Here is an 18,075-nt window from a genome sequence, read left to right on the forward strand (position 1 = left end):
GATAAAAATTAAGAAATCGTTTAATTTGATTTTGTTATAATGGAAAAACCACCTCCAGCTATGTCAAAAAATCGTTACCGTTTGATTAACGTCCCGACACCTTGTTAAGTTATATAAGGAACAAGCAAGTCGCGCGCGAGCTTTTTGTGCTTGAACTCCCGGAGAGTGAACATCGGAAAGGAACTTAAACATAAGGTAAATAAAAAAAATATCAAATAATAACATTGAAACTAGTAATTTATAACGTCTAACCCATTAATTTACAACACTTGTGTAATTAATTTATAACATTTAAGCTATTAATTTATAACATTTAAGCCATTAATTTATAACTCTTAAGCTATTAATTTATAACATTTAAGCCATTAATTTATAACACTTAAGCTATTAATTTATAACATTTAAGCTATTAATTTATAACGTCCAAGCCATTAATTTACAACATCTAAGCCACTAATTTATACTTCTAGACCATTAATTTTTAACATTTAAACTCTCAATTTATAACATTTAAGCTATTAATTTATAACGTCTAAGCCATTAATTTACAATATTTAAACTATTACTTTATACATTTAAACCATTAATTTCTAACATTTGAGCTATTAATTTATAACGTCTAAGACATTAATTTATAACATTTAAGCAAATAATTAACAACGATTAAGCTATTAATTTATAACAATTGAAACATTAATGGACAACATGTAAAACATTAATTTATAAGAATCAAACCATTCTTTAAGGCATCAATAAGTCTCTCGCTAGTAGCCTAATAGATCGATAGATTTAACGAAGAAATACCTAACCGCGATTACAGCCAATTAATTGATGTTATTCGCTACAAAATTAATAACTGTATCACGTACAGCGACGCGGGCGGTACTGAAGAAAAAAAGCCATTTTACGTTACAAATATGACGAGTAAATTTACTCGTTTCACTTGAGAGGAATTAAAGAGGAACCTGAATTTTAAGTAAGCATCAAGTAAGAATTTTAAATATCGCAGACAGTGATGTAGGTGTTATTCAAGAAAAAAGAACATTTTATTTTTTAATTAGCACGAGTAAATGAACGAATATCGATAATATAATATAAATTTTATCGGTCCGATTATTTAATACTTTAACTAATTTCACAGTAACGTCATCGACCGCCGTTAGGCTTTTCCCCCTCTTTGTTCAAACTAATTGATAGTCGAAAACTAGTATCAAAGAAGTGTGAATTTAGTCTTAGTTTGTAGAAACTATAAAAATGGGAAAAATGGATATCGTATTAAATCGTTAAAGACGCCAATTTACGATAAAAATTCAGAAATTGTTCAATTTGATTTTGTTATAATGAAAAAACCACCTCCACCTGTGTCAAAACATTGTTACCGTTTGATTAACGTTCCGACACCTTGTTAAGTTATATAAGGAACACGCAAGTCGCGCACAAGCTTTTTCGTACTTGAACTCCCGGAGAGTGAACATCGGAAAGGAACTTAAACATAAGGTAAATAAAAAAAATATCAAATAATAACATTGAAACTAATATAACGTCTAACCCATTAATTTACAACAATTGAGTAATTAATTTATAACATTTAAGCTATTAATTTATAACATTTAAGCCATTAATTTATAACATTTAAGCCATTAATTTATAACACTTAAGCTATTAATTTATAACATTTAAGGAATTAATTTCTAACATTTATGCCATGAATTTACAACATCTAAGCTAATAATTTATAACATTTAAGGTATTACTTTATACATTTAAGCTATTAATTTATAACATTTAAGCCATTAATTTATAACATTTAAGCTAATAATTTATAACATTTAAGCTATTAATTTATAACATTTGAGCTATTAATTTATAACGTCTAAGCAATAAATTTACAACATTTAAACTATTACGTTATACATTTAAATCATTAATTTCTAACAGTCAAACTATTAATTTATAATATTTAAGCCATTAATTTATAACACTTAAGCTATTAATTTATAACATTTAAGTTTTTAATTTATAACATTTAAGCCATTAATTTATAACATTTAAGCTATTAATTTATAACGTCCAAGCCATTAATTTACAACATATAAGCCACTAATTTATACTTCTAGACCATTAATTTTTAACATTTAAACTCTGAATTTATAACATTTAAGCTATTAATTTATAACGTCTAAGCAATAAATTTACAACATTTAAACTATTACGTTATACATTTAAATCATTAATTTCTAACAGTCAAACTATTAATTTATAATATTTAAGCCATTAATTTATAACACTTAAGCTATTAATTTATAACATTTAAGTTTTTAATTTATAACATTTAAGCCATTAATTTATAACATTTAAGCTATTAATTTATAACGTCCAAGCCATTAATTTACAACATATAAGCCACTAATTTATACTTCTAGACCATTAATTTCTAACATTTAAGCTATTTATTTATAACATTTAAGCTATTATTTTGCAACATCTAAGCCACTAATTTATAACCTTTAAGCTATTAATTTATACATTTAAACCATTAATTTCTAACAGTCAAACCATTAATTTATAACATATAAGCTATTAATTTGTAACATATAAGATTTTAATTTACAACAATTGGACCTTTAAGTAACAACATTTAAAACATTTATTTTAACATTTAAATTATTAATTTATAACATTTGCCCCATTAATTAATAACAATTAAACAATTAATTTATTACAATCAAACTATTAATTAACGACATTTTAACCATTACATAAAAACAATTGTAGCATTAATTTGTGGCATTTAAGTCATTACTTAATAACAATTAGTTCATTAATTTGTAACAAACAAACCATTAATGAACAACTTTTAAGCTATTACTTAATAGCAATCAAAGCATTAATTTATAATATTTAAACCACTAATTTATAACATTCGAACAACGATATCATGGTAAAAACTGTTTCAACACAATCGAGTTTAGATCATCCAAAACTGTCTCGATGATTTAGACCGGACTAATACCTCCCGATGGGTGGGACGTCGTGGGCAACCGCGGGGTACGGGCGCTTTGGCCTTAATTATTCACAAGGTAAATACAGATGTAAAGTGCATCGTGATTCTATTCGGTACAATGATCCATCTTGGAACGAAAAATAAAAATCTCTTTTCTCTTCATCCTCTTGCTTACTAAACAGAAAAAATTGTCCTCGTTATTTTTCGCTTCGCGGTCGCTTAATTCTTCCACACTGTCGCGTGGTATACTCCCATATCTCTTTACGCAGGCCCATGGTCAAGTAGAGTCGTACCTCGACATTCTGCCAATGGGTTGAATGTCGAGATGGATGTATAAGGATAAATAACCCATGGGCGGGTCTCTTGCGTAGTCACCTCCGCGTGGTGAGACCTGGTAATTGGCATTGTTTTCCAAAAAATTAATCAGTTGATTAATCTTTGGAAAACGATACCAAGCTAAGAACTACGCAGCAGTCCGGTTTGTATCTCCAAATGCCGCGAACAGAATTTTGGATGATCCAGACTGGGCTGCACCGTAGGTCACCGTTGGACACCGTTGGACACCGTTGGACACCGTTGGACATCGTTGGACATCGTTGGACATCGTTGGACATCGTTGGACAACGTGGGACAACGTGGGACAACGTGGGACACCGTTGGACACCGTGGGATATGTCTTGTCTCTCAAATCCATTCTGAGCCCATTCTGTATAATGGTACTTATCTGACTTGGAATCTAGTATAAAAATCGATTCTTTTTTTGCATTGAATCTTGTGGTTATTTTGTGCACGGGAGTGCGTTGCGTAAGTCCATTGATTCTTTGGGAAGATCGCGAACGAACGAGTTCGCGCCGCGATTTTTCTTTCATTGTCTGTTTGTTCGGGCTTCTTCTTAGTTTCCCATTTTTAAGAGAAAATTATTGCGGTCATGTTAGAGTTTATAACTTTTCGATATATTCAAAAGTTTTGAGCCGCGAAAATAGAACGTTAAAAGTTTAGAACAATGACTCGAATGTCCCTTTTTCAGAACACGAAATTGTGTATGCATTGTCAATAGGTTCGGTTAAATAAATTATTGTTTTATTTCCGATATATGAGATCATTCTCTTATTTCAAACGAATTTTTAATAAGTTATTTTATTGTTTCAAATTGAGTTATATCTCAATAATTCACTTATGGAATTCAATTTTTTTTTGTTGTATTATGTGTATTTGCTTCAGTTAACGTCATAAACTTGCATCATAGTAACAGTTAGATTCAAATACCTCGAAACAAGTATTCTTTAAACATATTTAGTGGCGAACTTTTGAATTCTTGCAAATATTTTCCAATATTTATAACACGTGACTATAGTGTATTAGTGCAATGTATATTTCGTATTCTAATAACGAAAATTCACAGTATATATTCTAATTGCGAACAGTATAATTCTTGAAATCGATTGCATTGCATTCACGGTATTCGTAAGCATTTGTTTGCTATCGAGATATATCTCACAATTTTCAACTTATAGTTTCATACTTGTTCCAGTTTCTTAATAATAATTTTTAAGTGTAAAGAAATAGCAGTATTTTCTAAATAAACGTTCAATAGGAAAAAGGAGAAAATTGTCGAAACAACGTTTCGCTTCTTTTCCACCACCCCCCCCCCCCCACCCCCACCCCTAAACTGCTTTATTTTCAGGAAATATTTGTGACCGCGCGCAATGCGGTTGTAGAGTCAGTGTTTGCCACGCAATAGTTTCTTTTCAATATTTTAAAATCACGATAGTTTTGATCAAATTCGATCGAATAATCACACGCGAAAATAATAAAATTTTATCAATCAAATTTGTACGCGATATTAGAGTTATTGTTCGCCGATCATAATTTAAGCGGTCGCGGTAACGTAGTCTTTTATTTTTCTTTTTTTATATATTTATTTTTTTGAATATTCGTTTCCGGTATTAGAGTCAGTGCCTCGCTCAAGAGGATAAAGCCTCTCCAGGAGCTCAAGAATGTAAGTAGTTTTATATACTGTATTTCAATTTGTTCTATTTAGTATATTTTGTTTGAAATGTCGTTAATTACAAAATAAAAATGATGGATGATTTAGAAAGCTGTAAATGTCCTTTTTAATTGAAATAAAGTCTTGAAGTCTTAACATTAAAGTACAATAAAACTGTCTGATACTCATAAAAAATCACTGAATATTTGTTCTCAAATTTTTATATTAGATTTCCAATTTACATATTTATTAGAATTTAGTCTTTATTATTGCTAAAGTTTCAAGTTTGTTATTATATATTAACGATATTAATGATATCTTATGTTTTGTTATAGATATATCACTGCTTCAACTCCTTCGTCTTCTTTGGGAATGTTTTAACAGTGGCTAAAAAGCCAAAAATGTAATTATCTTTACACATTGTACTTCAATTATGTATATTCTGTATATTTTTCTTTGATCACTATCAATTAAGAAATACAATTTTATTGAAAATTTAGGAGATTAGCATTTTCTGAGGTTATTCTTTCATTAAAATAAAATAATTATTAAAATCTTAATACCGAATTATGAAACAAATGACTAACATATTTCAGAAATCTTTAGATTCTTAATTCTTAGATTTTAAACTTTCATATTAGAGTTTCAGTTTTTACACTTATCAAAGTTTATTAGAATTTCAATCTTTATTATTACCAAAGTTACTAAAGTTAATAAACTTTCATTTTTCATTATCTCCAACTTTTTAAATAATCAGCAATCACTCATCGTGTTTTGTTCTGTAACAGATTTTTCGCAATCTCCATTTCCACCACTGGACTCTACACAGTTCCTGATAATATTCGCTGGGGTGGCGCAGCATCCACGATACGTCCTTTGTTTCTCCGCTTCGAACGGTGAGTCGCATGCATTTCTGTTCCTCCGGTCACTCAATCATGTCGTAGGATGAAAGGTCCGAATCGGCACGGGTGATCGGTTGTATTACGTAGAATTTTTTTGCGAGCATAGTGACCGCGGGTATTTCTTATACCCGTGAGTAGTAACACTCATTTTTTTAAATTTATCAGTTTAGGATAGGTCTTCTCGCACATCGCGATTATAATAATTAGTTTTTTAATAATTAGGTTAAACATATACACTTGAGAATATATTCGTGTTAGTTATAAATATGCATGTTAATATTCCGTATGAATATTTGCAAATGGCAAATATCTACACGAATATATCTGTATGACACGAATATACTTGATCTTAAGCAATAAATTGATCGTGACAATCTTAAGTCACGTTCGTTTATTTCACTTTGGCTAGAACTTAAAATATGAGTTAAAATTCATTTTTTCCGTACGAAAATGTGTGAAATTTTACGTGCAAGAAGACACTTCGCGACAGGCAGAATTTTTAATCAAAGCAATAATTTTGAACATTGCTTTTACATTTTCGAGTATTTGCTTTGATAAAGAGTTCGCCTGAGATTATTTCTTTCTTACTAATACATTTAGAGTCAATTATTCCATTTGATCGAGTCTCAGTCTTTTTCAATTAACGCTACCTTTTCTGCAATATTAAAATTTTCTTCCGATTTATTAAATTAATAAAGTAGAATTATTTAGTTAGTATTAAATTAATAAAATAGAGTTAATCAGAAAGAAGCAGCAAAGAACGTTAGTCCGTTAAATAAAAATTACACAAACTAATCATCTTTTCAGATCAGGATTTTCAGGTTTAATCCTTTCCGTGCCCATTGTCAGGATCTCATTCACGTGCCCAGGTGCTACTTGAATGGGAGAAAGACACTGGGCACGATGACCTAGAATTAAGTAATGTAATAATTTCTCAGCGACTGACCATGTGTTAGTGTATCGTGCACGACGTATTTTCCACATTACGTGTGCGTGTTGTTAGGTCGTGGAATTGCGTCGCTTTTTCTCATTCCTTAAAACTTGAAATATTAAAAATGTCGAGACATATATCGATTCAATTTACGTCTCGATACAATTAGAATTTCTGATAATATCATCCACGCGACTAAGTGTACTCATACTCTTAATATCGCTATCAATCGCAATTATAATTCCAAGTTTACTTATATCTATTTTAAAAATATAATTTTCTCAGACGTGTTTTATCACGTATTACGCAATGGTCACTAGCCTTCGTCAGTCGATTTCAGGAAAAAGGTACGTACCTTAGAGCATGCATGATATGTTAAGCTCGGGTGTCGGAGGCGTCCCGGGACGTCCTCTCTAGTGTAGGACCTTTGCGCCCGGGCGTTTGTGTGAGAACCGTGGAGCGAGTGTGTTGGTGTGCCTGTTTTGCCATTTTTAAATATAGCGCTAGGTAGGACAGGTAGCATACTTTCTGGTATGTCTGTTAATTATAAGTAGGTAGGACCGGGCAGGTTGGCACAGTCTCTGGTCGGGTAGGCGCGTTTTCGCGTGACCAACCTGTTTCTGGAAATTTATTTGAAAAATCGACGGTGAAACTGGCACGAGTAGAGCATGCTCTCGTCTCTGGTTTTGCCTTTCGATTTTTCGAATTTCGCGGTCGCGGTCGCGAATGGGCTCGAAACGAACGTTTATTGCTCGAGCACGCACGTGCGAGTGGGCAACGATCACTGCTGTGATCGTTGGTCAGTCCATGTGCACTTCAATCAGCTTCCGCGGTTTATATTTTTATTTTACCTTTATAAGTTTTTTTTTTGTTTGCGATTTAGAAGTCTCGAGCTTAGATTTAAGTTACAGCGGGCATTGCGCCCGAAGAAGGAAGAGGCTATAAGCCGAAGAGGCCCGACAAACTGTCACTCAAGAGGGCAACTACTAATGGCTCCCCATCCTCTGGGTCATCCGGAGCATGGGAAGTCATTATCGTTACTACTTTGTCACTATGCTCGCTTTTAGTATTTGTAGTAGTAGTAGTAGTAGTAGTAGTAGTAGTAGTAGTAGTAGTAGTCTTTGTTTTTTTGGCCGATGTATATATCGGTCCATCGTCCCATTGGGCAAATCGCGATTTTTCTTATTAGTGTTGCGACAAATTAATTACGGGTTGTATTAGAGTTGCGAAATAATATCACGGCTTTTCATTAGTGTGGCGAGAAAATGATTACGGTTTGAATTAGAGTTGCGATAAAATGATAATCGCGTTTGCTTTAGAGTTGCGAATTACGATATCGCGATTGTCTTTTGCAATTTTTAGAATTTTTTCTGTTTTTCTATTTAAGTAGCAATACTAGGATATTTAAAGTAGCTTTTTCAAATAGTAAATAGTAATTTTCATTAAATTCACTTTAAGAATTAGCGTTGCGACATTGTTCCATCGCGAGTTCTACTTATTTTTCCTGTTAGCGTTGCGATAATGAATGATCGCGTTTTGTTAAGTAGAGTTGCGTTCACAAACTGCCCAAACCCTCCGACTGCATTTGTCGGACACTGCTCCTGGATCACACGTACAGCCTAAAGAGCTGTACAAGTGTGATCGTTCATCGGCAACCTCCTAAATGGTTGCACTGCAATCTCTCGCTATTAGTGTTGCGTATTGCTTAAATACGAGTGCGTAGATTTATACTTATTAGCGTTGCGCATTAGATATCGGGAATTTTCAGATTTTTCTTTTTTTTTTTTTAATGGTAGATTAATTGATATTGCAAATATAACGAAGCACTCGTCGCGTTTGATTTTGAGAATTTTCTGCTTCATAAATATTAATAGTAAATTAGCGTTGCGGAACAAGAATATTCAGTTCCACTCTCGGCGTGTTGATCGGGTTTATATAGAGTGGAAGACGATCGAATTTTAGTAGCCCTTCTGGCTACTGCTTTGTTTCTTTTTCAGCGCCCCTTATTAATGCGCCCCTTATTACTACGTTTATTACTGAAAATACTGCTATAAGACATATTCCTTTGTCAGCGTTAACGTTACCATGACTGCTAAAATACAGAACTTTATTACGAATGTATAATATATATATATATTTACATGTATGAAATTGTGAGCGATTTCATGCGCAACAAAGTATTATAACGAAATATCTTAATGTTGCTAGGAAGGCTGGAAATATTTTTTAAAATTTAATTCATTGCAATTGGAATTAGTGCTGGTGATTGTTCGTTCTTAGAACCATAACTTTTAGAATTTTTTCGACCGCGATATTTTCACTTCAATCTTTTAACAGTAATGTAAAATTTTATAAATATTCGAATTTCATTTGCATGAAACAAAAGTTTCGTCACGAAACAAAGACATCGTCACGTTTGTAGCAAAAATTCTGCAAAAAATGACTTATGCACATACCTTTCGGTTTATTATGTTGCAAATCACTACGTTGTTGTAGAAAATAACAGATACTGTTAAAAGTTAAAAAATAAAGCAAGTGATTGTATAATAACCGGGGTTTCTCTCATCTTAGTTATTCCAAACGAACTTTTCAATTTTTAATTTAGTTTAAATTCAATTACTTAAAATTCTTGTTTCCAACATAACCCTAGTTTCGATTAAAAGATACACACGATTCTCTATATTTGCTAAAATTTAATCAATAGTAATTTGATCTATAATTGACCATTATTAATAGTTTATTTTTCATAAAATGTTTCATAAAATGTTCTCGTTTTAAAGATGTCTGTTTCTTCCATATACCATAATCCAGTAAATGAGTTTGTTTCAGATTTATCAATTTACAGAAAATACGTTTCAGTTACATATATGAACATTTCACGGCATATTAAATACGTATGCTAGATGCCCAAATGATTTTTCTTCCATCGTCTGATTGTTCAGGCTTCTGCCCGTTTTCCCATTTTTAAAAGAAGAATATTGCGGTCACGTTGGAGTTTATAACTTTTCGATATCTTCATAAGCTTAGTACAACGAGTCGTATGTCTCTTTTGTAAAACTCTAAATTGTATATACAGTGTCAGTACTTTCATTTCCTTTCTGTGGTTCCAAGTTAGACATATGTATCATTGATACCGAATGTTGCCAGTACGGTTGCGAATTATTGTACAATGTTTGTACTGATCGATGTAATTGTTTTCGCAGATTAATCAGTTGATTAATTTTCAGAAAACAACTACATTGATAAGTACAAACATTGCACAATAATTCGATACCAAGCTCAGAATCACGCTAATACAGTCCATTTTGGATTACGAAAAGCCACGAAGAGAATTTTGGATAATCTAAACTGGACTGCAACGTGGGACGACATTGGAAACCGTGGGACGACATTGGACACCGTGGGACGCCGCTGCACACCGTGGGACTCCGCTGGAAACCGTAGAACACCGTTGGTCCAGTGTAGATCACCAAAAAACGCGAAAAGAATTTTGGATGATCTAGACTGGACTGCAACGTGGGACATCGTGGGATACCATTGGTTCAGTGTGGATCTCCAAATGCCGCGAAAAGAATTTTGGATGATCTACACTGGACTGCAACGTGGGACACCTTTGGTTCAGTGTGGATCTCCAAAAGCCGCGAAAAGAATTTTGGATGATCTACACTGGACTGCAACGTGGGACCACATTGGTTCGGTGTGGATCTCCAAATGCCGCGAACAGAATTTTGGATGATCTAGACTGGACTGCAACGTGGGACACCGTGGGATACCATTGGTTCAGTGTGGATCTCCAAATGCCACGAAAAGAATTTTGGATGATCTACACTGGACTGCAACGTGGGACACCACTGGTTCAGTGTGGATCTCCAAATGCCGCGAAAAGAATTTTGGATGATCCACACTGGACTGCAACGTGGGACACCGTTGGTCTAGTTTGGATCTCCAAAAGCCGCGAACAGAATTTTGGCGGATCTGGACTGGGCTGCACCGTAGGACATCGTTGGACATCGTTGGACACCGTTGGACACCGTTGGACACCGTTGGACACCGTTGGACATCGTTGGACACCGTTGGACGACGTTGGAAATCGTTGGACACCGTTGGACACCGTTGGACATCGTTGGACACCGTTGGACACCGTTGGACATCGTTGGACACCGTTGGACATCGTTGGACACCGTTGGACGACGTTGGACATCGTTGGACATCGTTGGACACCGCTGGACGACGTTGGACATCGTTGGACATCGTTGGACGACGTTGGACACCGTTGGACACCGTTGGACATCGTTGGACACCGTGGGACGACGTTGGACATCGTTGGACATCGTTGGACACCGTTGGACGACGTTGGACATCGTTGGACACCGCTGGACGACGTTGGACATCGTTGGACATCGTTGGACGACGTTGGACACCGTTGGACACCGTTGGACATCGTTGGACATCGTTGGACACCGTGGGACGACGTTGGACACCGTTGGACATCGTTGGACACCGTTGGACATCGTTGGACATCGTTGGACATCGTTGGACATAGTCGGATATCGTTGGACACCGGGGAACACCGTAGAATGCGTGCGTTTTAGGCTTAATTAATCGTAAAGTTGATACCTATGTACAGTGCATTGTGAGCTCATTCTGTACAACGATACTTATCCATCTTGGAACGAAAAATTGTACCCGCGATTTGTCGGTTCGCGATCGCTCAGTTGTTTCAAACTGTTGCGTGACGTACTCGCTCGTGCGTATTCCGGGTACGTGCGGGTCAACGTGCACTGGACAACACTTTGGATTCGTAAGGCGGCCCAAGCACACCTCAGTCTTGGTGACTGCTCGACGACTGCTCGACGTTCGCATCGAATCGCGGGAGTTGTCGTCGCGCCGCTGATGCTTGCGAATCTGTTGGGGATTCAGTCGTGGATCTGCACTCCTGTCCGATTGGTACTTCGGTACTCGGGCAGGGACCTGTAATTTCACGTCCTCCGTAATCCTGTTCGGGCCCGTGGGGGTGGGCCCCACTGTTCAGTCGAAGATCATGCCTTCGTAATCCTGTTCAGCGGCCCCTCCACAGGGGTGGGCCCCACTGTTCAGTTGAGGCCTCTGCCTTCGTAATCCTGTTCAGCGGCCCCTCCCCGGGTTCCACATGTTCAGTTGGAGTGTGTTAAGTTGCCGGCCTATGTGCTGGATCCACGGCTGGATCACCAGCGGATCACTGGCATCATCGGTCGGCGCCATCGACCGCGACTCGTATAAGTTTCGAACGGCGAAACAGGAATCGAGTTATGGTCAATACTTGGGCTTTCCGCTAATCCTTCGGGTTATCCGGTGCACGGGAGTACGTCGTGTAGGTTTGATAGTACGTTCGTTAGCTTCGTTTTCTTTCACTCGTTCCAAGTTAGATAAATGTGTCTTTGATACCGAATGCTGCCGGTAGGGCTACGAATTATGTACTGATATATGTACGATATATGTACTGATCGATGTAATCTTTGTGTGGGAAATAGATGTTGTTTTATGTATGATGTTCTACGTTTGTGAAGATTCATGTAAATGCTGCGTTGGAGATATGTGTTTCGCAGTTAGGGTACGAAACAACTATTTCTTTACGCAGGCCCATGGTCAAGTAGAGACGGTACTCGACATTCTGCCAATGGGTTGAATGTCGAGATGAATGTATAAAGATAAATAACCCATGGGCGGGTCTCTTGCGTAGTCACCTCCTCGTGGTGAGACCTGGTAATTGGCATCGTTTTCCAAAAAATTAATCCGTTGATTAATCTTTGGAAAACGATGCCAAGCTAAGAACTACGCAGCAGTCCGGTTTGGATCTCCAAATGCCGCGAACAGAATTTTGGATGATCCAGACTGGGCTGCACCGTGGGACACCGTTGGACAACGTTGGACACCGTTGGACGACGTTGGACATCGTTGGACATCGTTGGACATCGTTGGACATCGTTGGACATAGTCGGATATCGTTGGACTCCGGGGGACACCGTAGAATGCGTGCGTTTTAGGCTTAATTAATCGTAAAGTAGATACCTATGTACAGTGCATTGTGAGCTCATTCTGTACAACGATACTTATCCATCTTGGAACGAAAAATTGTACCCGCGATTTGTCGGTTCGCGATCGCTCAGTTGTTTCAAACTGTCGCGTGACGTACTCGCTCGTGCGTATTCCGGGTACGTGCGGGTCAACGTGCACTGGACAACACTTTGGATTCGTAAGGCGGCCCAAGCACACCTCAGTCTTGGTGACTGCTCGACGACTGCTCGACGTTCGCATCGAATCGCGGGAGTTGTCGTCGCGCCGCTGATGCTTGCGAATCTGTTGGGGATTCAGTCGTGGATCTGCACCCCTGTCCGATTGGTACTTCGGCACTCGGGCAGGGACCTGTAATTTCACGTCCTCCGTAATCCTGTTCGGGCCCGTGGGGGTGGGCCCCACTGTTCAGTCGAAAATCATGCCTTCGTAATCCTGTTCAGCGGCCCCTCCACAGGGGTGGGCCCCACTGTTCAGTTGAGGCCTCTGCCTTCGTAATCCTGTTCAGCGGCCCCTCCCCGGGTTCCACATGTTCAGTTGGAGTGTGTTAAGTTGCCGGCCTATGTGCTGGATCCACGGCTGGATCACCAGCGGATCACTGGCATAATCGGTCGGCGCCATCGACCGCGTCTCGTATAAGTTTCGAACGGCGAAACAGGAATCGAGTTATGGTCAATACTTGGGCTTTCCGCTAATCCTTCGGGTTATCCGGTGCACGGGAGTACGTCGTGTACGTTTGATAGTACGTTCGTTAGCTTGATTTTCTTTCACTCGTTCCAAGTTAGATAAATGTGTCTTTGATTCCGAATGCTGCCGGTAGGGCTACGAATTATGTACTGATATATGTACGATATATGTACTGATCGATGTAATCTTTGTGTGGGAGATAGATGTTGTTTTATGTATGTTGTTCTACGTTTGTGAAGATTCATGTAAATGCTGCGTTGGAGATATGTGTTTCGCAGTTAGGGTACGAAACAACTATTTCTTTACGCAGGCCCATGGTCAAGTAGAGACGGTACTCGACATTCTGCCAATGGGTTGAATGTCGAGATGAATGTATAAAGATTAATAACCCATGGGCGGGTCTCTTGCGTAGTCACCTCCTCGTGGTGAGACCTGGTAATTGGCATCGTTTTCCAAAAAATTAATCCGTTGATTAATCTTTGGAAAACGATGCCAAGCTAAGAACTACGCACCAGTCCGGTTTGGACCTCCAAATGCCGCGAACAGAATTTTGGATGATCCAGACTGGGCTGCACCGTGGGACACCGTTGGACAACGTTGGACACCGTTGGACGACGTTGGACATCGTTGGACATCGTTTGACACCGTTGGACATCGTAGGACATCGTTGGACATCGTTGGACATCGTTGGACATCGTTGGACATAGTCGGATATCGTTGGACACCGGGGGACACCGTAGAATGCGTGCGTTTTAGGCTTAATTAATCGTAAAGTAGATACCTATGTACAGTGCATTGTGAGCTCATTCTGTACAACGATACTTATCCATCTTGGAACGAAAAATTGTACCCGCGATTTGTCGGTTCGCGATCGCTCAGTTGTTTCAAACTGTCGCGTGACGTACTCGCTCGTGCGTATTCCGGGTACGTGCGGGTCAACGTGCACTGGACAACTCTTTGGATTCGTAAGGCGGCCCAAGCACACCTCAGTCTTGGTGACTGCTCGACGACTGCTCGACGTTCGCATCGAATCGCGGGAGTTGTCGTCGCGCCGCTTATGCTTGCGAATCTGTTGGGGATTCAGTCGTGGATCTGCACTCCTGTCCGATTGGTACTTCGGTACTCGGGCAGGGACCTGTAATTTCACGTCCTCCGTAATCCTGTTCGGGCCCGTGGGGGTGGGCCCCACTGTTCAGTCGAAGATCATGCCTTCGTAATCCTGTTCAGCGGCCCCTCCACAGGGGTGGGCCCCACTGTTCAGTTGAGGCCTCTGCCTTCGTAATCCTGTTCAGCGGCCCCTCCCCGGGTTCCACATGTTCAGTTGGAGTGTGTTAAGTTGCCGGCCTATGTGCTGGATCCACGGCTGGATCACCAGCGGATCACTGGCATCATCGGTCGGCGCCATCGACCGCGACTCGTATAAGTTTCGAACGGCGAAACAGGAATCGAGTTATGGTCAATACTTGGGCTTTCCGCTAATCCTTCGGGTTATCCGGTGCACGGGAGTACGTCGTGTACGTTTGATAGTACGTTCGTTAGCTTGATTTTCTTTCACTCGTTCCAAGTTAGATAAATGTGTCTTTGATTCCGAATGCTGCCGGTAGGGCTACGAATTATGTACTGATATATGTACGATATATGTACTGATCGATGTAATCTTTGTGTGGGAGATAGATGTTGTTTTATGTATGTTGTTCTACGTTTGTGAAGATTCATGTAAATGCTGCGTTGGAGATATGTGTTTCGCAGTTAGGGTACGAAACAACTATTTCTTTACGCAGGCCCATGGTCAAGTAGAGACGGTACTCGACATTCTGCCAATGGGTTGAATGTCGAGATGAATGTATAAAGATTAATAACCCATGGGCGGGTCTCTTGCGTAGTCACCTCCTCGTGGTGAGACCTGGTAATTGGCATCGTTTTCCAAAAAATTAATCCGTTGATTAATCTTTGGAAAACGATGCCAAGCTAAGAACTACGCACCAGTCCGGTTTGGACCTCCAAATGCCGCGAACAGAATTTTGGATGATCCAGACTGGGCTGCACCGTGGGACACCGTTGGACAACGTTGGACACCGTTGGACGACGTTGGACATCGTTGGACATCGTTTGACACCGTTGGACATCGTAGGACATCGTTGGACATCGTTGGACATCGTTGGACATCGTTGGACATAGTCGGATATCGTTGGACACCGGGGGACACCGTAGAATGCGTGCGTTTTAGGCTTAATTAATCGTAAAGTAGATACCTATGTACAGTGCATTGTGAGCTCATTCTGTACAACGATACTTATCCATCTTGGAACGAAAAATTGTACCCGCGATTTGTCGGTTCGCGATCGCTCAGTTGTTTCAAACTGTCGCGTGACGTACTCGCTCGTGCGTATTCCGGGTACGTGCGGGTCAACGTGCACTGGACAACTCTTTGGATTCGTAAGGCGGCCCAAGCACACCTCAGTCTTGGTGACTGCTCGACGACTGCTCGACGTTCGCATCGAATCGCGGGAGTTGTCGTCGCGCCGCTTATGCTTGCGAATCTGTTGGGGATTCAGTCGTGGATCTGCACTCCTGTCCGATTGGTACTTCGGTACTCGGGCAGGGACCTGTAATTTCACGTCCTCCGTAATCCTGTTCGGGCCCGTGGGGGTGGGCCCCACTGTTCAGTCGAAGATCATGCCTTCGTAATCCTGTTCAGCGGCCCCTCCACAGGGGTGGGCCCCACTGTTCAGTTGAGGCCTCTGCCTTCGTAATCCTGTTCAGCGGCCCCTCCCCGGGTTCCACATGTTCAGTTGGAGTGTGTTAAGTTGCCGGCCTATGTGCTGGATCCACGGCTGGATCACCAGCGGATCACTGGCATCATCGGTCGGCGCCATCGACCGCGACTCGTATAAGTTTCGAACGGCGAAACAGGAATCGAGTTATGGTCAATACTTGGGCTTTCCGCTAATCCTTCGGGTTATCCGGTGCACGGGAGTACGTCGTGTAGGTTTGATAGGACGTTCGTTAGCTTCGTTTTGTTTCACTCGTGCCAAGTTAGATAAATGTGTCTTTGATACCGAATGCTGCCGGTAGGGCTACGAATTATGTACTGATATATGTACGATATATGTACTGATCGATGTAATCTTTGTGTGGGAGATAGATGTTGTTTTATGTATGTTGTTCTACGTTCGTGAAGATTCATGTAAATGCTGCGTTGGAGATATGTGTTTCGCAGTTAGGGTACGAAACAACTATTTCTTTACGCAGGCCCATGGTGAAGTAGAGACGGTACTCGACATTCTGCCAATGGGTTGAATGTCGAGATGAATGTATAAAGATAAATAACCCATGGGCGGGTCTCTTGCGTAGTCACCTCCTCGTGGTGAGACCTGGTAATTGGCATCGTTTTCCAAAAAATTAATCCGTTGATTAATCTTTGGAAAACGATGCCAAGCTAAGAACTACGCAGCAGTCCGGTTTGGATCTCCAAATGCCGCGAACAGAATTTTGGATGATCCAGACTGGGCTGCACCGTGGGACACCGTTGGACAACGTTGGACACCGTTGGACGACGTTGGACATCGTTGGACATCGTTGGACACCGTTGGACATCGTTGGACATCGTTGGACATCGTTGGACATAGTTGGACATCGTTGGACATAGTCGGATATCGTTGGACACCGGGGGACACCGTAGAATGCGTGCGTTTTAGGCTTAATTAATCGTAAAGTAGATACCTATGTACAGTGCATTGTGAGCTCATTCTGTACAACGATACTTATCCATCTTGGAACGAAAAATTGTACCCGCGATTTGTCGGTTCGCGATCGCTCAGTTGTTTCAAACTGTCGCGTGACGTACTCGCTCGTGCGTATTCCGGGTACGTGCGGGTCAACGTGCACTGGACAACTCTTTGGATTCGTAAAGCGGCCCAAGCACACCTCAGTCTTGGTGACTGCTCGACGACTGCTCGACGTTCGCATCGAATCGCGGGAGTTGTCGTCGCGCCGCTGATGCTTGCGAATCTGTTGGGGATTCAGTCGTGGATCTGCACTCCTGTCCGATTGGTACTTCGGTACTCGGGCAGGGACCTGTAATTTCACGTCCTCCGTAATCCTGTTCGGGCCCGTGGGGGTGGGCCCCACTGTTCAGTCGAAGATCATGCCTTCGTAATCCTGTTCAGCGGCCCCTCCACAGGGGTGGGCCCCACTGTTCAGTTGAGGCCTCTGCCTTCGTAATCCTGTTCAGCGGCCCCTCCCCGGGTTCCACATGTTCAGTTGGACTGTGTTAAGTTGCCGGCCTATGTGCTGGATCCACGGCTGGATCACCAGCGGATCACTGGCATAATCGGTCGGCGCCATCGACCGCGACTCGTATAAGTTTCGAACGGCGAAACAGGAATCGAGTTATGGTCAATACTTGGGCTTTCCGCTAATCCGTCGTGTTATCCGGTGCACGGGGGTACGTCGCGTAAGTTTGTGAGTTCGTTCGTTAGCTTCATTTTCTTTCATTTGTTCCAAGGTAGAT

This window comes from Bombus affinis, chromosome 6 (assembly GCF_024516045.1).
Source record: "Bombus affinis isolate iyBomAffi1 chromosome 6, iyBomAffi1.2, whole genome shotgun sequence".
Lineage (NCBI taxonomy): Eukaryota > Metazoa > Arthropoda > Insecta > Hymenoptera > Apidae > Bombus > Bombus affinis.